The following is a 19,878-nucleotide window of genomic DNA, read 5'->3' as shown; positions in this document are numbered from 1 at the left end:
TGGAATGGAATGGAATGGAAAGGAATGGAATGGAACGGAACGGAATGGAATGGAATGGAATGGAATGGAATGGAATGGAATGGAATGGAATGGAGTCGAATGGAATGGAGTGGAATCAACCCGTGTTAAACGGTACGGAATGGAGTGGAATGCAATGGAATGGAATGGAATGGAATGCAATGCAATGGAATGAAACGGAATGGAATGGAATGCAATGCAATGGAATGGAATGGAATAGAATGCAATGGAATGGAATGGAAAGGAATGGAATGGAATGGAATCAACACGAGTAGAACGGAATGGAATGGAATGGAATGGAATGGAATGGAATGGAATGGAATGGAATGGAATGGAATGGAATAGAACGGAATTGAATCAATCCTAGTAGAACGGAGCTTAATGGAATGGAACGGAACGGAGTGGAATGGAATTTAAAAGAACGGAATTGAATCAACCCGAGTGGAATGGAGTGGAATGGAATGGAGTGGAATGGAATGGAATGGAATGGAATGGAATGGAATGGAATGGAATGGAATGGAAAGGAATAGAACAGAATTGAATCAATCCGAGAGAACTGTACGGAATGGAACAGATTGGAACGGAACGGAATGGAATGCAATTGAATAGAATGGAATTGAATAAACCCAAGAGAAATGCAATAGAATGGAATGGAATGGAATGGAATGGAATGGAATGCAATGGAATGGAATGGAACGGAATGGAATGGAATGGAATGGAATGGAATGGAAAGGAATGGAACGGAACGGAACGGAACGGAATGGAATGGAATGCAATGGAATGGAATGGAATGGAATGGAATGGAATGGAATGGAATGGAATGGAATGGAATGGAATGGAGTCGAATGGAATGGAGTGGAATCAACCCGTGTTAAACGGTACGGAATGGAGTGGAATGCAATGGAATGGAATGGAATGGAATGCAATGCAATGGAATGAAACGGAATGGAATGGAATGCAATGCAATGGAATGGAATGGAATAGAATGCAATGGAATGGAATGGAAAGGAATGGAATGGAATGGAATCAACACGAGTAGAACGGAATGGAATGGAATGGAATGGAATGGAATGGAATGGAATGGAATGGAATGGAATAGAACGGAATTGAATCAATCCTAGTAGAACGGAGCTTAATGGAATGGAACGGAACGGAGTGGAATGGAATTTAATAGAACGGAATTGAATCAACCCGAGTGGAATGGAATGGAATGGAATGGCATGGAATGGAATGGAATGGAATGGAACGGAATCAACCCATGTTGAACGGAATGGAAAGGAATTGAATGGAATGGAATGGAATGGAATGCAATGGAATGGACTGGAATGGAATGGAATGGAATGCAATCTACGCAAGAAGAACGGAATGTAATGGGATGGAATGGAATGGACTGGACTGGAATGGAATGGAATGGAATGGAATGGAATAGAATGGAATTGAATCAATCCGAGAAAAACGGAATGGAATGGAATGGTACGGAATGGAACGGAGCAGAATGGAATGGAGTAGAACGGAATTGAATCAACCTGAGTGGAATGGAATGGAATGGAATGGAATGGAATGGAATGGAATGGAATGGAATAGAAGGGAAATGAATAAACCCGAGTAGAACAGAATGGAATGGAATGGAATGGAATGGAATGGAATGGAATGGAGTGGAGTGGAGTGGAATGGAATGGAATGGAATTTAATGGAAAGGATTGGAATGGAATCTACCCGAGAAGAACCGAATGGAATTTGACGGAATGGAATGGAATGGAATGGAATGGAATGGAATGGAATGGAATGGAATGGAGTGGAATGGAATGGAATAGAACGGAATTGAATCAATCCGAGTACAATGGAACGGAAAGGAACGGAAAGAGATGGAACACAGCGGAATGGAATGGAAAAGAATGGAATTGAATCAACCCGAGTGGAATGGAATGGAATGGAATGGAATGGAATGGAATGGAATGCAATGGAATGGAAAGTAATGGAATGGAATCTATCCGAGAAGAATGGAATGGAATGGGGCGGAATGGAATGGAATGGAATAGAATGGAATAGAATGGAATGAAAAGGAATGGAATAAACCCAAGTTGAACGGAATGGAATGGAATGGAATTTAATAGAATGGAATAGAATGGAATGGAATAAACCCGAGTAGAATGGAATGGAACGGAACGGAAAAGAACGGAATAGAATGGAATTGAATCAACAAGAGTAGGATGGAATGGAATGCAATGGAATGGAACGGAGTGGAATGGAATGGAATGGAATTTATTGGATTGGAATGGAATGGAATGGAATGGAACGGAATGGAATGGAATGGAATGGATTGGAATGGCATGGAATGGAATGGAATGTACCAGGGAAGAATGGAATTGAATAGAATGGAACGGAAAGGAATGGAATGGAAAGCAATCTACCCGAGAAGAACGGAATGTAATGGGATGGAATGGAATGGACTGGAATGGAATGGACTGGAATGGAATGGAATGGAATGGAATAGAATGGAATTGAATAAATCTGAGAAAAACGGAACGGAATGGAATGGAACGGAATGGAACGGAGCAGAATGGAATGGAGTAGAACGGAATTGAATCAACCTGAGTGGAATGGAATGGAATGGAATGGAATGGAATGGAATGGAATGGAAAGGAATGGAATCAACCCGAGTTGAAAGGAATGGAATGGAATGGAATGGAATGGAAAGTAATGGAATGGAATGGAAAGGAATGGAATGGAATGGAATGGAATGGAATGGAATGGATTCTACACAAGAAGAATGGAAAGGAATGGGACAGAATGGATTGGAATGGAATAGAATGGAATGGAATGGAGTGGAATGGAATGCAATGGAATGGAATGGATTCTACCCAGGAATAACGGAATGGAATGCGACGGAATGGAATGGAATGCAATGGAATGGAATGGAATGGAATGGAATAGAACGGAATTGAATCAATCCTAGTAGAATGGAACTTAATGGAATGGAACGGAACGGAGTGGAATGGAATTTAATAGAACGGAATTGAATCAACCCGAGTGGAATGGAATGGAATGGAATGGCATGGAATGGAATGGAATGGAATGGAACGGAATCAACCCATGTTTAACGGAATGGAATGGAATGGAATGGAATGGAATGGAATGGAATGGAATGGAATGGAATGGAATGGAACGGAATGGAATGGAATGGAATGGAAAGGAATGCAATAGAATGGTATTGAATAAACCCTTGTAGAACAGAATGGAACAGAACGGAATGGAATGGAGTAGAATGTAGTTGAATCAGCCTGATTAGAACAGAATGGAATGGAATGGAATGGAATGGAATGGAATGGAATGGAATGGAATGGAATGCAAAGGAATGGAATGGAACGGAATCAACCCATGTTGAACGGAATGGAATGGAATGGAATGGAATGGAATGGAATGGAATGCAATAGAATGGTATTGAATAAACCCTAGTAGAACGGAACGGAACAGAACGGAATGCAATGGAGTAGAACGTAGTTGAATCAACCCGATTAGAACAGAATGGAATGGAATGGAATGGAATGGAATGGAATGGAATGGAATGGAATGGAATGGAATGGAATGGAATGGAATGGAATGGAATCTACCCGAGAAGAACGGAATGGAATGGGGCGGAATGGAATGAAATGGAATGGAATGGAGTGGAATGGAATGGAATGGAATGGAATGGAATGGAATGGAATGGAATGGAATCTACCCGAGAAGAACGCAATGGAATGGGACGGAATGGAATGGAAAGGAATGGAATGGAAGGGAATGGAATGGAATGGAATGGAATAGAATAGAACTTAATTGAATCAATCCGAGAAGAATGGAGCCGTATGGAGTGGAACGGAACGGAACGGAACGTAATGCAATGGAATAGAACGGAATTGAATAAACCAGAGTGGAATGGAGTGGAATGGAAAGGAGTGGAATGGAATGGAATGGAATGGAAAGGAATGGAATGGAAAGGAATAGAACAGAATTGAATCAATCCGAGTGGAACTGTACGGAATAGAACAGATTGGAACGGAACGGAATGGAATGGAATTGAATAGAATGGAATTGAATATAATGGAATTGAATCAACCCAAGTGAAATGGAATAGAATGGAATGGAATGGAATGGAATGGAAAGAATGGAATGGAATAGAATAGAACTTAATTGAATCAATCCGAGAAGAACGGAGCCGTATGGAGTGGAACGGAACGGAACGGAACGTAATGCAATGGAATAGAACGGAATTGAATAAACCCGAGTGGAATGGAGTGGAATGGAATGGAGTGGAATGGAATGGAATGGAATGGAATGGAATGGAATGGAATGGAAAGGAATAGAACAGAATTGAATCAATCCGAGGGAACTGTACGGAATGGAACAGATTGGAACGGAACGGAATGGAATGCAATTGAATAGAATGGAATTGAATAAACCCAAGAGAAATGGAATAGAATGGAATGGAATGGAATGGAATGGAATGGAATGCAATGGAATGGAATGGAACGGAATGGAATGGAATGGAATGGAATGGAATGGAAAGGAATGGAACGGAACGGAACGGAATGGAATGGAATGGAATGCAATGGAATGGAATGGAATGGAATGGAATGGAGTGGAGTGGAGTGGAATGGAATGGAATGGAATTTAATGGAAAGGATTGGAATGGAATCTACCCAAGAAGAACCGAATGGAAATGGACGGAATGGAACGGAATGGAATGGAATGGAATGGAATGGAATGGAATGGAATGGAATGGAATGGAGTGGAATGGAATGGAATAGAACGGAATTGAATCAATCCGAGTACAATGGAACGGAAAGGAACGGAAAGAGATGGAACACAGCGGAATGGAATGGAAAAGAATGGAATTGAATCAACCCGAGTGGAATGGAATGGAATGGAATGGAATGGAATGGAATGCAATGGAATGGAAAGTAATGGAATGGAATCTATCCGAGAAGAATGGAATGGAATGGGGCGGAATGGAATGGAATGGAATAGAATGGAATAGAATGGAATGAAAAGGAATGGAATCAACCCGAGTTGAACGGAATGGAATGGAATGGAATTTAATAGAATGGAATAGAATGGAATGGAATAAACCCGAGTAGAACGGAATGGAACGGAACGGAAAAGAACGGAATAGAATGGAATTGAATCAACAAGAGTAGAATGGAATGGAATGCAATGGAATGGAACGGAGTGGAATGGAATGGAATGGAATTTATTGGATTGGAATGGAATGGAATGGAATGGAACGGAATGGAATGGAAAGGAATGGATTGGAATGGCATGGAATGGAATGGAATGTACCAGGGAAGAATGGAATTGAATGGAATGGAACGGAAAGGAATGGAATGGAAAGCAATCTACCCGAGAATAACGGAATGTAATGGGATGGAATGGAAAAGACTGGAATGGAATGGACTGGAATGGAATGGAATGGAATGGAATAGAATGGAATAGAATAAATCCGAGAAAAACGGAACGGAATGGAATGGAACGGAATGGAACGGAGCAGAATGGAATGGAGTAGAACGGAATTGAATCAACCTGGGTGGAATGGAATGGAATGGAATGGAATGGAATGGAATGGAATGGAATGGAATGGAATGGAATGGAATGGAAAGGAATGGAATCAACCCGAGTTGAAAGGAATGGAATGGAATGGAATGGAATGGAATGGAATGGAATGGAATGGAAAGTAATGGAATGGAATGGAATGGAATGGAATGGAATGGAATGGATTCTACACAAGAAGAATGGAATGGAATGGGACAGAATGGATTGGAATGGAATAGAATGGAATGGAATGGAGTGGAATGGAATGGAATGGAATGGAATGGATTCTACCCAGGAATAACGGAATGGAATGGGACGGAATGGAAAGGAATGCAATGGAATGGAATGGAATGGAATGGAATAGAACGGAATTGAATCAATCCTAGTACAACAGAACTTAATGGAATGGAACGGAACGGAGTGGAATGGAATTTAATAGAACGGAATTGAATCAACCCGAGTGGAATGGAATGGAATGGAATGGCATGGAATGGAATGGAATGGAATGGAACGGAATCAACCCATGTTGAACGGAATGGAATGGAATGGAATGGAATGGAATGGAATGGAATGGAATGGAATGGAACGGAATGGAATGGAATGGAATGGAAAGGAATGCAATAGAATGGTATTGAATAAACCCTAGTAGAACAGAATGGAACATAACGGAATGGAATGGAGTAGAATGTAGTTGAATCAGCCTGATTAGAACAGAATGGAATGGAATGGAATGGAATGGAATGGAATGCAATGGAATGGAATGGAACGGAATCAACCCATGTTGAACGGAATGGAATGGAATGGAATGGAATGGAATGGAATGGAATGGAATGGAATGGAATGGAATGGAATGGAATGGAATGGAATGGAATGCAATAGAATGGTATTGAATAAACCCTAGTAGAACGGAACGGAACAGAACGGAATGCAATGGAGTAGAATGTAGTTGAATCAACCCGATTAGAACAGAATGGAATGGAATGGAATGGAATGGAATGGAATGGAACGGAATGGAATCTACCCGAGAAGAACGGAATGGAATGGAATGGAATGGAATCTACCCAAGAAGAACGGAATGGAATGGGGCGGAATGGAATGAAATGGAATGGAATGGAGTGGAATGGAATGGAATGGAATGGAATGGAATGGAATGGAGTGGAATGGAATGGAATGGAATAGAATGGAATGGAATGGAATGGAATGGAATGGAATGGAATGGAATCTACCCGAGAAGAACGCAATGGAATTGGACGGAATGGAATGGAAAGGAATGGAATGGAAGGGAATGGAATGGAATGGAATGGAATAGAATAGAACTTAATTGAATCAATTCGAGAAGAATGGAGCCGTATGGAGTGGAACGGAACGGAACGGAAAGTAATGCAATGGAATAGAACGGAATTGAATAAACCAGAGTGGAATGGAGTGGAATGGAAAGGAGTGGAATGGAATGGAATGGAATGGAAAGGAATGGAATGGAAAGGAATAGAACAGAATTGAATCAATCCGAGTGGAACTGTACGGAATGGAACAGATTGGAACGGAACGGAATGGAATGGAATTGAATAGAATGGAATTGAATCAACCCAAGTGAAATGGAATAGAATGGAATGGAATGGAATGGAATGGAATGGAATGGAATGGAATGGAATAGAATAGAACTTAATTGAATCAATCCGAGAAGAACGGAGCCGTATGGAGTGGAACGGAACGGAACGGAACGTAATGCAATGGAATAGAACGGAATTGAATAAACCCGAGTGGAATGGAGTGGAATGGAATGGAGTGGAATGGAATGGAATGGAATGGAATGGAATGGAATGGAAAGGAATAGAACAGAATTGAATCAATCCGAGAGAACTGTACGGAATGGAACAGATTGGAACGGAACGGAATGGAATGCAATTGAATAGAATGGAATTGAATAAACCCAAGAGAAATGGAATAGAATGGAATGGAATGGAATGGAATGGAATGGAATGCAATGGAATGGAATGGAACGGAATGGAATGGAATGGAATGGAATGGAATGGAAAGGAATGGAACGGAACGGAACGGAATGGAATGGAATGGAATGCAATGGAATGGAATGGAATGGAATGGAATGGAATGGAATGGAATGGAATGGAGTCGAATGGAATGGAGTGGAATCAACCCGTGTTAAACGGTACGCAATGGAGTGGAATGCAATGGAATGGAATGGAATGGAATGCAATGCAATGGAATGGAATGGAATGGAATGCAATGCAATGCAATGGAATGGAATGGAATGGAATGCAATGGAATGGAATGGAATGGAATGGAATGGAATGGAATCAACACGAGTAGAACGGAATGGAATGGAATGGAATGGAATGGAATGGAATGGAATGGAATGGAATGGAATGGAATAGAACGGAATTGAATCAATCCTAGTAGAACGGAGCTTAATGGAATGGAACGGAATGGAGTGGAATGGAATTTAATAGAACGGAATTGAATCAACCCGAGTGGAATGGAATGGAATGGAATGGAATGGAATGGAACGGAATCAACCCATGTTGAACGGAATGGAAAGGAATTGAATGGAATGGAATGGAATGGAATGCAATGGAATGGACTGGAATGGAATGGAATGGAATGCAATCTACGCAAGAAGAACGGAATGTAACGGGATGGAATGGAATGGACTGGACTGGAATGGAATGGAATGGAATAGAATGGAATTGAATCAATCCGAGAAAAACGGAATGGAATGGAATGGTACGGAATGGAACGGAGCAGAATGGAATGGAGTAGAACGGAATTGAATCAACCTGAGTGGAATGGAATGGAATGGAATGGAATGGAATGGAATGGAATGGAATGGAATGGAATGGAATAGAAGGGAAATGAATAAACTCGAGTAGAACAGAATGGAATGGAATGGAATGGAATGGAATGGAATGGAATGGAATGGAGTGGAGTGGAGTGGAATGGAATGGAATGGAATTTAATGGAAAGGATAGGAATGGAATCTACCCGAGAAGAACCGAATGGAAATGGACGGAATGGAATGGAATGGAATGGAATGGAATGGAATGGAATGGAATGGAATGGAATGGAATGGAGTGGAATGGAATGGAATAGAACAGAATTGAATCAATCCGAGTACAATGGAACGGAAAGGAACGGAAAGAGATGGAACACAGCGGAATGGAATGGAAAAGAATGGAATTGAATCAACCCGAGTGGAATGGAATGGAATGGAATGGAATGGAATGCAATGGAATGGAAAGTAATGGAATGGAATCTATCCGAGAAGAATGGAATGGAATGGGGCGGAATGGAATGGAATGGAATAGAATGGAATAGAATGGAATGAAAAGGAATGGAATCAACCCGAGTTGAACGGAATGGAATGGAATGGAATTTAATAGAATGGAATAGAATGGAATGGAATAAACCCGAGTAGAACGGAATGGAACGGAACGGAAAAGAACGGAATAGAATGGAATTGAATCAACAAGAGTAGAATGGAATGGAATGCAATGGAATGGAACGGAGTGGAATGGAATGGAATGGAATTTATTGGATTGGAATGGAATGGAATGGAATGGAACGGAATGGAATGGAAAGGAATGGATTGGAATGGCATGGAATGGAATGGAATGTACCAGGGAAGAATGGAATTGAATGGAATGGAACGGAAAGGAATGGAATGGAAAGCAATCTACCCGAGAAGAACGGAATGTAATGGGATGGAATGGAAAAGACTGGAATGGAATGGACTGGAATGGAATGGAATGGAATGGAATAGAATGGAATAGAATAAATCCGAGAAAAACGGAACGGAATGGAATGGAACGGAATGGAACGGAGCAGAATGGAATGGAGTAGAACGGAATTGAATCAACCTGGGTGGAATGGAATGGAATGGAATGGAATGGAATGGAATGGAATGGAATGGAATGGAATGGAATGGAATGGAAAGGAATGGAATCAACCCGAGTTGAAAGGAATGGAATGGAATGGAATGGAATGGAATGGAATGGAATGGAATGGAAAGTAATGGAATGGAATGGAATGGAATGGAATGGAATGGAATGGATTCTACACAAGAAGAATGGAATGGAATGGGACAGAATGGATTGGAATGGAATAGAATGGAATGGAATGGAGTGGAATGGAATGGAATGGAATGGAATGGAATGGATTCTACCCAGGAATAACGGAATGGAATGGGACGGAATGGAAAGGAATGCAATGGAATGGAATGGAATGGAATGGAATAGAACGGAATTGAATCAATCCTAGTACAACAGAACTTAATGGAATGGAACGGAACGGAGTGGAATGGAATTTAATAGAACGGAATTGAATCAACCCGAGTGGAATGGAATGGAATGGAATGGCATGGAATGGAATGGAATGGAATGGAACGGAATCAACCCATGTTGAACGGAATGGAATGGAATGGAATGGAATGGAATGGAATGGAATGGAATGGAATGGAACGGAATGGAATGGAATGGAATGGAAAGGAATGCAATAGAATGGTATTGAATAAACCCTAGTAGAACAGAATGGAACATAACGGAATGGAATGGAGTAGAATGTAGTTGAATCAGCCTGATTAGAACAGAATGGAATGGAATGGAATGGAATGGAATGGAATGGAATGGAATGGAATGCAATGGAATGGAATGGAACGGAATCAACCCATGTTGAACGGAATGGAATGGAATGGAATGGAATGGAATGGAATGGAATGGAATGGAATGGAATGCAATAGAATGGTATTGAATAAACCCTAGTAGAACGGAACGGAACAGAACGGAATGCAATGGAGTAGAATGTAGTTGAATCAACCCGATTAGAACAGAATGGAATGGAATGGAATGGAATGGAATGGAATGGAACGGAATGGAATCTACCCGAGAAGAACGGAATGGAATGGAATGGAATGGAATCTACCCAAGAAGAACGGAATGGAATGGGGCGGAATGGAATGAAATGGAATGGAATGGAGTGGAATGGAATGGAATGGAATGGAATGGAATGGAATGGAGTGGAATGGAATGGAATGGAATAGAATGGAATGGAATGGAATGGAATGGAATGGAATGGAATGGAATCTACCCGAGAAGAACGCAATGGAATGGGACGGAATGGAATGGAAAGGAATGGAATGGAAGGGAATGGAATGGAATGGAATGGAATAGAATAGAACTTAATTGAATCAATTCGAGAAGAATGGAGCCGTATGGAGTGGAACGGAACGGAACGGAAAGTAATGCAATGGAATAGAACGGAATTGAATAAACCAGAGTGGAATGGAGTGGAATGGAAAGGAGTGGAATGGAATGGAATGGAATGGAAAGGAATGGAATGGAAAGGAATAGAACAGAATTGAATCAATCCGAGTGGAACTGTACGGAATGGAACAGATTGGAACGGAACGGAATGGAATGGAATTGAATAGAATGGAATTGAATCAACCCAAGTGAAATGGAATAGAATGGAATGGAATGGAATGGAATGGAATGGAATGGAATGGAATGGAATGGAATAGAATAGAACTTAATTGAATCAATCCGAGAAGAACGGAGCCGTATGGAGTGGAACGGAACGGAACGGAACGTAATGCAATGGAATAGAACGGAATTGAATAAACCCGAGTGGAATGGAGTGGAATGGAATGGAGTGGAATGGAATGGAATGGAATGGAATGGAATGGAATGGAAAGGAATAGAACAGAATTGAATCAATCCGAGAGAACTGTACGGAATGGAACAGATTGGAACGGAACGGAATGGAATGCAATTGAATAGAATGGAATTGAATAAACCCAAGAGAAATGGAATAGAATGGAATGGAATGGAATGGAATGGAATGGAATGCAATGGAATGGAATGGAACGGAATGGAATGGAATGGAATGGAATGGAATGGAATGGAAAGGAATGGAACGGAACGGAACGGAATGGAATGGAATGGAATGCAATGGAATGGAATGGAATGGAATGGAATGGAATGGAATGGAATGGAATGGAGTCGAATGGAATGGAGTGGAATCAACCCGTGTTAAACGGTACGCAATGGAGTGGAATGCAATGGAATGGAATGGAATGGAATGCAATGCAATGGAATGGAATGGAATGGAATGCAATGCAATGCAATGGAATGGAATGGAATGGAATGCAATGGAATGGAATGGAATGGAATGGAATGGAATGGAATGGAATGGAATGGAGTCGAATGGAATGGAGTGGAATCAACCCGTGTTAAACGGTACGGAATGGAGTGGAATGCAATGGAATGGAATGGAATGGAATGCAATGCAATGGAATGAAACGGAATGGAATGGAATGCAATGCAATGGAATGGAATGGAATAGAATGCAATGGAATGGAATGGAAAGGAATGGAATGGAATGGAATCAACACGAGTAGAACGGAATGGAATGGAATGGAATGGAATGGAATGGAATGGAATGGAATGGAATGGAATGGAATAGAACGGAATTGAATCAATCCTAGTAGAACGGAGCTTAATGGAATGGAACGGAATGGAGTGGAATGGAATTTAATAGAACGGAATTGAATCAACCCGAGTGGAATGGAATGGAATGGAATGGAATGGAATGGAACGGAATCAACCCATGTTGAACGGAATGGAAAGGAATTGAATGGAATGGAATGGAATGGAATGCAATGGAATGGACTGGAATGGAATGGAATGGAATGCAATCTACGCAAGAAGAACGGAATGTAACGGGATGGAATGGAATGGACTGGACTGGAATGGAATGGAATGGAATAGAATGGAATTGAATCAATCCGAGAAAAACGGAATGGAATGGAATGGTACGGAATGGAACGGAGCAGAATGGAATGGAGTAGAACGGAATTGAATCAACCTGAGTGGAATGGAATGGAATGGAATGGAATGGAATGGAATGGAATGGAATGGAATGGAATAGAAGGGAAATGAATAAACTCGAGTAGAACAGAATGGAATGGAATGGAATGGAATGGAATGGAATGGAATGGAATGGAGTGGAGTGGAGTGGAATGGAATGGAATGGAATTTAATGGAAAGGATAGGAATGGAATCTACCCGAGAAGAACCGAATGGAAATGGACGGAATGGAATGGAATGGAATGGAATGGAATGGAATGGAATGGAATGGAATGGAATGGAATGGAATGGAGTGGAATGGAATGGAATGGAATGGAATGGAATGGAATGGAGTGGAATGGAATGGAATAGAACAGAATTGAATCAATCCGAGTACAATGGAACGGAAAGGAACGGAAAGAGATGGAACACAGCGGAATGGAATGGAAAAGAATGGAATTGAATCAACCCGAGTGGAATGGAATGGAATGGAATGGAATGGAATGCAATGGAATGGAAAGTAATGGAATGGAATCTATCCGAGAAGAATGGAATGGAATGGGGCGGAATGGAATGGAATGGAATAGAATGGAATAGAATGGAATGAAAAGGAATGGAATCAACCCGAGTTGAACGGAATGGAATGGAATGGAATTTAATAGAATGGAATAGAATGGAATGGAATAAACCCGAGTAGAACGGAATGGAACGGAACGGAAAAGAACGGAATAGAATGGAGTTGAATCAACAAGAGTAGGATGGAATGGAATGCAATGGAATGGAACGGAGTGGAATGGAATGGAATGGAATTTATTGGATTGGAATGGAATGGAATGGAATGGAACGGAATGGAATGGAATGGAATGGATTGGAATGGCATGGAATGGAATGGAATGTACCAGGGAAGAATGGAATTGAATGGAATGGAACGGAAAGGAATGGAATGGAAAGCAATCTACCCGAGAAGAACGGAATGTAATGGGATGGAATGGAACGGACTGGAATGGAATGGACTGGAATGGAATGGAATGGAATGGAATAGACTGGAATTGAATAAATCCGAGAAAAACGGAACGGAATGGAATGGAACGGAATGGAACGGAGCAGAATGGAATGGAGTAGAACGGAATTGAATCAACCTGAGTGGAATGGAATGGAATGGAATGGAATGGAATGGAATGGAATGGAATGGAATGGAAAGGAATGGAATCAACCCGAGTTGAAAGGAATGGAATGGAATGGAATGGAATGGAATGGAATGGAATGGAATGGAAAGTAATGGAATGGAATGGAATGGAATGGAATGGAATGGAATGGATTCTACACAAGAAGAATGGAATGGAATGGGACAGAATGGATTGGAATGGAATAGAATGGAATGGAATGGAGTGGAATGGAATGGAATGGAATGGAATGGATTCTACCCAGGAATAACGGAATGGAATGGGACGGAATGGAATGGAATGCAATGGAATGGAATGGAATGGAATGGAATAGAACGGAATTGAATCAATCCTAGTAGAACGGAACTTAATGGAATGGAACGGAACGGAGTGGAATGGAATTTAATAGAACGGAATTGAATCAACCCGAGTGGAATGGAATGGAATGGAATGGCATGGAATGGAATGGAATGGAATGGAACGGAATCAACTCATGTTGAACGGAATGGAATGGAATGGAATGGAATGGAATGGAATGAAATGGAATGGAACGGAATGGAATGGAATGGAATGGAAAGGAATGCAATAGAATGGTATTGAATAAACCCTAGTAGAACAGAATGGAACAGAACGGAATGGAATGGAGTAGAATGTAGTTGAATCAACCTGATTAGAACAGAATGGAATGGAATGGAATGGAATGGAATGGAATGGAATGGAATGGAATGGAATGGAATGGAATGCAATGGAATGGAATGGAACGGAATCAACCCATGTTGAACGGAATGGAATGGAATGGAATGGAATGGAATGGAATGGAATGGAATGGAATGCAATAGAATGGTATTGAATAAACCCTAGTAGAACGGAACGGAACAGAACGGAATGCAATGGAGTAGAATGTAGTTGAAACAACCCGATTAGAACAGAATGGAATGGAATGGAATGAAATGGAATCGAATGGAATGGAATGGAATGGAATGGAATGGAATGGAATGGAATGGAATGGAATGGAATGGAATCTACCCGAGAAGAACGGAATGGAATGGGGCGGAATGGAAAGAAATGGAATGGAATGGAGTGGAATGGAATGGAATGGAATCGAATCTACCCGAGTTGAACAGAATGGAATGGAATGGAATGGAATAGAGTTGATTAAGCGCGAGTAGAACGGAACAGAACGGAACGGAATGGAATGGAGTAGAATGGAATTGAATCAACCCGAGTAGAAAGGAATGGAATGGAATGGAATGGAATGGAATGGAATGGAATGGAATGGAATGGAATGGAATCAACCCGAGAAGAACGGAATGGAATGGGACGGAATGGAATGGAAAGGAATGGAATGGAATGGAATGGAATGGAATGGAATAGAACATAATTGAATCAATCCGAGAAGAACGGATCCGTATGGTGTGGAACGGAACGGAACGGAAAATAATGGAATGGAATAGAACGGAATTGAATAAACCCGAGTGGAATGAAGCGGAATGGAATGGAGTGGAATGGAATGGAATGGAATGGAATGGAATGGAATGGAAAGGAATAGAACAGAATTGAATCAATCCGAGTGCAACTGAACGGAATGGAACGGAATGGAACGGAACGGAATGGAACGGAATGGAATGGAATGGAATGGAATGGAATGGAATGGAATGGAATGGAATGGAGTGCAATGGAATGGAATGGAATGGAATGGAATGGAATGGAACGGAATGGAATGGAATGAAATGGAATGGAATGGAGTGGAATGGAATGGAATGGAATGGAATGGAATGGAATGGAATGGAATTTACCCGAGAATAACGGAATGGATTGGGGCGGAATGGAATGAAATGGAATGGAATGGAGTGGAATGGAATGGAATGGAATGGAATGGAATGGAATGGAATAGAACGGAATTGAATCAATCTGAGTAGAATGGAAAGGAATGGAATGGAGCGGAATGGAACGGAATGGAATGGAATGGAATAGAATGGAAGTGAATCAACCCGAGTGGAACGGAATGGAATGGAAAGTAATAGAACAGAATTGAATCAATCCGAGTGGAACTGAACGGAATGGAATGGAATGGAATGGAACAAAATGGAATGGAATTGAATAGAATGGAATTGAATCAACCCAAGTGAAATGGAATAGAATGGAATGGAATGGAATGGAATGGAATGGAATGGAATGGAATGGAATGGAATGGAATGGAATGGAATGGAATGCAATGCAATGGAATGGAACGGAATGGAATGCAATGGAGTGGAATGGAATGGAATGGAATGGAATGGATTCTACCCAAGAAGAACGGAATGGAATGGGACGGAATGGAATAGAATGCAATGGAATGGAATGGAATGGAATGGAATGGAATGGAATGGAATGGAATAGAACGGAATTGAATCAATCCTAGTAGAACGGAACTTAATGGAATGGAACGGAACGGAGTGGAATGGAATTTAATAGAACGGAATTGAATCAACCCGAGTGGAATGGAATGGAATGGAATGGCATGGAATGGAATGGAATGGAATGGAACGGAATCAACCCATGTTGAACGGAATGGAATGGAATGGAATGGAATGGAATGGAATGGAATGGAATGGAATGGAATGGAATGGAATGGAACGGAATGGAATGGAATGGAATGGAATGCAATAGAATGGTATTGAATAAACCCTAGTAGAACAGAACGGAACAGAACGGAATGGAATGGAATAGAATGTAGTTGAATCAACCCGATTAGAACAGAATGGAATGGAATGGAATGGAATGGAATGGAATGGAACGGAATGGAATGGAATCTACCCGAGAAGAACGGAATGGAATGGGGCGGAATGGAATGAAATGGAATGGAATGGAGTGGAATGGAATGGAATGGAATCCAATCTACCCGAGTTGAACAGAATGGAATGGAATGGAATGGAATAGAGTTGAATAAGCGCGAGTAGAACGGAACGGAACGGAACGGAATGGAATGGAGTAGAATGGAATTGAATCAACCCGAGTAGAAAGGAATAGAATGGAATGGAATGGAATGGAATGCAATGGAATGGAATCAACCCGAGAAGAACGGAATGGAATGGGACGGAATGGAATGGAAAGGAATGGAATGGAATGGAATGGAATGGAATGGAATGGAATGGAATGGAATAGAACTTAATTGAATCAATCCGAGAAGAACAGTGCCATATGGTGTGGAACGGAACGGAACGGAACGTAATGGAATGGAATAGAACGGAATTGAATAAACCCGAGTGGAATGGAGTGGAATGGAATGGAGTGGAATGGAATGGAATGGAATGGAATGGAATGGAAAGGAATAGAACAGAATTGAATCAATCCGAGTGGAACTGAACGGAATGGAACGGAATGGAACGGAACGGAATGGAATGGAATGGAATGGAATGGAATGGAATGGAGTGCAATGCAATGGAATGGAATGGAATGGAATGGAATGGAATGGAATGGAATGGAATGGAATGGAATGGAATGGAGTGGAATGCCATGGAATGGAATGGAGTGGAATCAACCCGTGTTGAACGGAATGGAATGGAATGGATTGGCATGGAATGGAATGGAATGGAATCAACCCGAGTTGAACGGAATGGAATGCAATGGAATGGAGTGGAATGGAATGGACTAGAATGGAATTGAATAAACACCAGTAGAAAGGAATGGAACTCAACGGAGTGGAATGGAATAGAATGGAATTGAATCAACCCGAGTAGAACGGAATGGAATGGAATGGAATGGAATGGAATGGAATGGAATGGAATGGAATGGAATGGAATGGAATAGAACGGAATTGAATCAATCTGAGTAGAATGGAAAGGAATGGAATGGAGCGGAATGGAACGGAATGGAATGGAATGGAATAGAATGGAATTGAATCAACCCGAGTGGAACGGAATGGAATGGAAAGGAATAGAACAGAATTGAATCAATCCAAGTGGAACTGAACGGAATGGAATGGAATGGAATGGAACGGAATGGAATGGAATTGAATAGAATGGAATTGAATCAACCCAAGTGAAATGGAATAGAATGGAATGGAATGGAATGGAATGGAATGGAATGGAATGGAATGGAATGGAATGGAATGGAATGGAATGGAATGCAATGGAACGGAATGGAATGGAATGGAATGGAACGGAATGGAACGGAATGGAATGGAATGGAATGCAATGGAATGGAATGGAATGGAATGGAATGGAATGGAATGGAATGGAATTGAGTCGAATGGAATGGAGTGGAATCAACCCGTGTTAAACGGAATGGAATGGCATGGAATGCAATGGAATGGAATGGAATGGAATGCAATGCAATGGAATGGAATGGAATGGAATGCAATGCAATGGAATGGAATGCAATGCAATGGAATGGAATGGAATGGAATGGAATGGAATCAACACGACTAGAACGGAATGGAATGGAATGGAATGGAATGGAATGGAATGGAATGGAATGGAAACGAATGGAATGGAATGGAATGGAATCGAATGGAATGGAATCGAATGGAATAAACCCGAGTAGAACAGAATGGAATGGAACGGAATGGAATTTAATAGAATGGAATTGAATCAACCCGAGTAGAACGGAATGGAATGGAATGGAATGGAATGGAATGGAAGGAATGGAATGGAATGGAATGGAATGGATTCTACCCAAGAAGAACGGAATGGAATGGGACGGAATGGAATGGAATGGAATGGAATGGAATAGAACGGAATTGAATCAATCCTAGTAGAACGGAAATTAATGGAATGGAACGGAACGGAGTGGAGTGGAAATTAATAGAACGGAATTGAATCAACCCGAGTGGAATGGAATGGAATGGCATGGCATGGAATGGAATGGAATGGAATGGAACGGAATCAACCCATGCTGAACGGAATGGAATGGAATTGAATGGAATGGAATGGAATGGAATGGAATGGAATGGAATGGAATGGAATGGAATGGAATGGAATGGAATGCAATAGAATGGTATTGAATAAACCCTAGTAGAACGGAACGGAACAGAACGGAATGGAATGGAGTAGAATGTAATTGAATCAACCCGATTAGAACAGAATGGAATGGAATGGAATGGAATGGAATGGAATGGAATGGAATGGAATGGAATGGAATGGAATGGAATGGAATGGAATGGAATGGAATGGAATCTACCCGAGAAGAACGGAATGGAATGGGGCAGAATGGAATGAAAAGGAATGGAATGGAGTGGAATGGAATGGAATGGAATCGAATGTACCCGAGTTGAACAGAATGGAATGGAATGGAATAGAATAGAGTAGAATAAGCGCGAGTACAACGGAACGGAACGGAACAGAATGGAATGGAGTAGAATGGAATTGAATCAACCCGAGTAGAAAGGAATGGAATGGAATGGAATGGAATGGAATGGAATGGAATGGAATGGAATGGAATGGAATGGAATGGAATGGAATGGAATGGAATGGAATGGAATCTACCCGAGAATAACGGAATGGAATGGGACGGAATGGAATGGAAAGGAATGGAATGGAAGGGAATGGAATGGAAAGGAATGGAATGGAATGGAATAGAACTTAATTGACTAAATCCGAGAAGAACACAGCCGTATGGAGTGGAACGGAACGGAACGGAACGTAATGGAATGGAATAGAACGGAATTGAATAAACCCGAGAGTAATGGAGTGGAATGGAATGGAGTGGAATGGAATGGAATGGAATGGAATGGAATGGAATCTAACCGAGAAGAACCGAAAAGAATGGGACAGAATGGAATGGAATGGAATGGAACGGAATAGAATGGAATTGAATCAACCCAAGTGGAATGGAATGGAATGGCATGGAATGGAATGGAATGGAAAGGAATGGAATCTACCCGAGAAGAACGGAATGGAATGGGACGGAATGGAATGGAAAGGCATGGAATGGAAGGGAATGGAATGGAATGGAATGGAATAGAATAGAACTTAATTGAATCAATCCGAGAAGAACGGAGCCGTATGGAGTGGAACGGAACGGAACGGAACGTAATGCAATGGAATAGAATGGAATTGAATAAACCCGAGTGGAATGGAATAGAGTGGAATGGAATGGAATGGAATGGAATGGAATGGAATGGAATGGAAAGGAATAGAACAGAATTGAATCAATCCGAGTGGAAATGAACGGAATGGAACAGAATGGAACTGAACGGAATGGAATGGAATTGAATAGAATGGAATTGAGTCAACCCGAGTGGAACGGAATGGAATGGAATGGAATGGAATGGAATGGAATGGAATGGA

The sequence above is a fragment of the Gorilla gorilla genome, chromosome 15 (assembly GCF_029281585.2).
Source record: "Gorilla gorilla gorilla isolate KB3781 chromosome 15, NHGRI_mGorGor1-v2.1_pri, whole genome shotgun sequence".
Classification (NCBI taxonomy): Eukaryota; Metazoa; Chordata; class Mammalia; order Primates; family Hominidae; genus Gorilla; species Gorilla gorilla.
Note: the sequence above shows the minus strand (reverse complement) of the source record.